Below are 5,135 nucleotides of genomic sequence, written 5' to 3' on the forward strand. Positions count from 1 at the left end.
TTTTTTTAACACCCTGTATAAAGAACATCTTAAAAATATTACGAACATAAAAACATTATTTAAAATCACCTATATGGCTCAAATTACAAAAAAGTGCACAATATTTTGTTGATATTCTATTAATTCGATTCCAAAAATACGAGTATAATTAAAAAACTAAAAAACACGTTTTCCATGTAGCGTTGTATTTCGTTTGTTTGTAGAAGCGGTTTAAAAAAAATATTTATAAGAAATTGGATCCTTATTAATATAACAAATGTAAAACAGAGAAATCTCATCATAAACACTGATTAAACACTGAAGAATACAATAAAGAAAATATTACAAATCTGATTATTTCACTATATAAAAAATTAGTACTAGGAATCAAAATAAAAAAAATAGCATTTGAATTTAATCCACCAATGCTTTTCTTGATCTGAACACGACTGAATTGACATGATCTTATGAATTTTTACCGCCTATCTTATTAAAAATATTCCTATAAAAACGTAGGTTGAAATAAATATTGGTGAAGAACGTCCTTGAAAACAATATGAATATTCTCTCTGATGATACGTTGTAAAAGCATTTCGAAAACCTTTCCCAATGGGCACACGTTCGTTTATATAACGTTTTTATAACGTTGTAATAGTTGATTAAACGTTTTTCGTTGAAACTATCAACGTTTGTTTTTAGTTAAAAACTTAAACGTATAAAATATATCGTTTAAACTACGTTAATAATATTCACATTTCAACCAGAGATTGAAGTGAACACTATAAAATTACGTTTTTTTTCTAACGTTTATTCCACCAATATGAATAAACGTATAATATAAGTTTATATTTTATTAAAATGTAACCGCTCGTTAGGTTATAAAATACGTTTGTAAAACGTAGAATTTAATTGTTTTAACTACATATATTAGTTTGGTATATCAAACATATTATCCAAATGTTAGTGACACGTTTTCTATACAAACAACGTTNAAACAATTTCCTAATAACTGTTGCCTGGAAATGAATATGCACATAGCACTAATCCTGTGCGCGTTGTTCGATAATCAAAGTTTTCTGTGGATATTATTTGCACTCTAAATATATTGTGTATTGTGTTTGAGTTCGTGTGATTGTTATGTTTTCGAAACTTCGACAGTTAGTTAGTTGGGCGAGTTTGTATTGTACCTGAATGAAAACGTTCCATTATTTCATCAACAATTAGAGAATAAATGATAAAACGGACTGGAGAAAAATTGTAAACACACTGCCAGCTTCCTGTCAGAATAGAAGTTTACAACAGTATTTTAAGTTTATAAAGTTAATTTGCAATATTCGAGCATTATGTAAATGTGCAACGTGTATCTCCTAAATGGTTTCAGAAAAATAGAACGGTAGAAAATTTGCTTAATTTTGTGTTTCATTCAAATATTTTTCCATCTGGCCTTTTGAGTGGAAACAAAAATTATGTTTTCTTAAGAGCGCCATATTCTTGAAATAGAGTATTCCACAAAGACAAATTATTTAAGTAATTTAATAACTAAATAATTTGAAGCTTATCAAATAACGGGAATGTTATGTCATGACATCTGTATATTTTCAAAGACGCCGCAGTAAAACGAATAAACAGGTGCAATAAACGATCAAACCATCAAGGTTTCAGGTACTGAAATTTACGAAAATACCAACTTTTTTATATATAACTCCACATGTAAATATCCTTATAACATATACTTGCTTAGTCCTACATCCCAATGGGCACACGTTCGTTTATTTAACGTTTTTATAACGTTGTAATAGTTGATTAAACGTTTTTCGTTGAAACTATCAACGTTTGTTTTTAGTATAAAATATATCGTTTAAACTACGTTAATAATATTCACATTTCAACCAGAGATTGAAGTGAACACTATAAAATTACGTTTTTTCTAACGTTTATTCCAGTAATATGAATAAACGTATAATATAAGTTTATATTTTATTAAAATGTAACCGCTCGTTAGGATCAATACGTTTGTAAAACGTAGAATTTAAACGTTTTAAATACATATATTAATTTGGTATATTAAACGTATTATCCAAATGTTAGTTATACGTTTTCTATACAACGTTTTATTAACATAAAATAAAACCTATAAAATACGATGATACTATTACATATTTCCAATTAAAGGTAGATATGAACACCGAAATAAAACGTTTACATCGTATGATGATTATATAGACTAAATGTTCTATAAGTATTTATTATGAAGTAAACGTTACGATGTAAACGTTTTATTTCTGTGTGTATCTCGACTTTTAATTGAAAACTTGTATAGGATCAACGTATTTTATAGGTTTTATTTTATGTTAATAAAACGTTGTATAGAAAACGTGTTACTAACATTTGGATAATACATTTTGTATACCAAATTAATAAATGTATTTAATACGTTTAAATTCTACGTCTTACAAACGTATTGGTCTTAACGATCTTTTAAATTTTAATAAAATATAAACTTATTTTGTACGTTTATTCATATCGGTGGAATAAACGTTAGAAAAAAAAACGTAATTTTATAGTGTTCACTTCAATCTCTGGTTGAAATGTGAATATTATTAACGTATTTCAAACGATATATTTTATACGTTTAAGTTTTTAATTAAAAACAAAACGTTGAAAATTTCAACGAAAAACGTTTAATCAACCACTACAAATATTTTAAAACATTATAATAATTCAGCTGTTCCAACACAAGCTGAACTAATACATGGTAAGACTATATTAGTTGCAAAAAGTCCCATTATTTTTTAGCTTTATCGTTTTTTTTTTCAGGGAAAAAGTGGGACACCCTGTAGCATTATATTAGAATTTCATTATCACTTCAAAACGCGTTGTGTTTAAGAATAGAAATAAAAAGGAAATACAATATACCAACTTATTGCATCCGAATGTTTTAGATTTTTTGAAATAAATTCAAATAAACTGACTGATGAAATTGACCAATGAATCCAATGATGTTATTTCTAACTGTCATGCGTAGTCGTATCGTAGATGTCTGTCGTTAGTCTTTTGTTCCCCCCTCTAGACTTATGTACTCGCTAAGATTAGAACTCGGCGCGACCCGAACTTATAAATTATCGAGATAATCGGTGGGTCTCGTTACAAGTCGTAGGCTCACTGTCTTGTACTGATCTGCTGTATAACGGCGAGGTTCTAGGTTCAACCATCACCGGTTACGCCATTTCGCCATTTTGATTTCCGTTTTTCCACGTTCATCCAGCAAGCGGAGTTAGAAGTTGAATTTGTAGTGCTCTAGTGGGTATACAGGATATAAACTGGTAAGTAAACAAATAGTAATTAACTGTTTTTACTCTGCTATAGCTGTTGCACGGCCGCAATGAGGCCACAATTTCCTGGCTTGTAATCGCGTATGGCGTTATACATGTGTATCCACTTGCACGGTGTTTCTTTAGCCGCTATCTGGATCTAAAATCTTAAGCTTCGACGCTCTCTATTATGGACAGGAAAAAGTTACCTAATATACAGTTACTTTTGCAGTTGAAGAATTTAGCACTATAATATTTAATATAGCCAAATATCTTTTTAATATTCTTGTTAATTTATGATAGATAAAATCTTAAAAAAAAATTGAAACTTCAACACCCTTGTAGTTCTATAATAATTATTAAATTAACCAAGAACGCTGTATCTAGGCAATAAAATATTTATATGAAACAGAAACCACACTTGCTCTGAATTAAATTAAAGAAAAGAAGCATTGTAGAGGCAATGTTTATATAGCAAATTGATATTATTTTTCAACATTCTATTGTCCCTCGAATTTTGTTCTATAAACGTAACATTTTTGTAAACCCAAATGACAGAAATAAAAACTTGTTCTTTCTAATTGATTGTTGATTTCATAATTAACTTCCTAATTCTTTCCTATTCGTGTAAAAATCATCACATTTTGTGCATTCAGTGTGAGACCAGTTTTTACATGATTTTTATTATAATTCTGTGGCTATCTTATGAATGAATTATATTAAATGGTGACAATGTGCAACAATTATTGGTTTTCAAAACTCAAAGCAGTAATAATTGAGGTAAGTATTTATACTGATTCTAAATTTAATTTCAATTTATTTCATTTAAAACAATACATGGTGATTCACAAATAATGACCAAAAATAAAACTTCCTATTTGGTGAATTTTATTTTATCTAGGACGCTATTATTTTATTTAGAGAAATATGCCATCTATACCCTGTATCTTTGCTACTGCAGCATCGTAATTTTAGGAAAAAGGTTCAGATGTTGTACAATGTCTATAGGTGTCACACTTAAAATTATTTCACTAACTGGTTTTTAAAATATAAAAGAAATAAAATTTAATTTTAACACCCTGTATCATTTTAATGGATAGATACAAACTACATATACAAAAGATTCCTCTTAAAATTCACCAAATAATATGAATTTTTATTTTTGGTCATTGTATAAAAATTTTGTTAAATAAGGATACAAAATAATATTACCTTGTGAAAAATAAGGTTGCAGTTCTACTCTCTAAGAAATATATCAAAGAATTTTGGAATGTGTTTATAAGAGTTCAAAAGCTATTTAAAATTCAGTTTGGTTTGATTGGTAGTGATTTCAGCCTTTAAAACCTTAGACCTTTGATGGCATTTTGTTAGGAGGTAAGTAATTTTAAATTGTAATAAAAATGTTCGGAAATAATATTCATTATTTTTAATATAGCTATTACACCACGATACAGGGTGTTTTCTGAAATAAATGCTTTCTTCAAAGTGGCAAAATATGACATGAAAATAAACAAGCATAAAAAATAATGAAAATTACTTTCTGGTTGACCCAAAAGCGTCGACTAAAAATATTTAAATTCAGAATTTCTTAACCTAGTCAAAATTATATTAGGTCCAAATGTTTTCAAGATTTTGTTCACTGGCGGAAATGAAATGACGATACTTAAACTACAAACGGGGAATGTTGTTCTAATTAAAAGTATAATGAACATTCGTCTGGAAATACAGTAGAATTAATAAAATGCAATAGCACGTTGAAATAAAACAGTTTTGTTAATATCTCAAAATAAATTGGAGACAGAATTTCATTATGATTTAAAGGATTAATAAGGATAAAAAATAAGA

This window comes from Anoplophora glabripennis, unplaced genomic scaffold, assembly GCF_000390285.2.
Source record: "Anoplophora glabripennis isolate ALB-LARVAE unplaced genomic scaffold, Agla_2.0 scaffold421, whole genome shotgun sequence".
NCBI lineage: Eukaryota > Metazoa > Arthropoda > Insecta > Coleoptera > Cerambycidae > Anoplophora > Anoplophora glabripennis.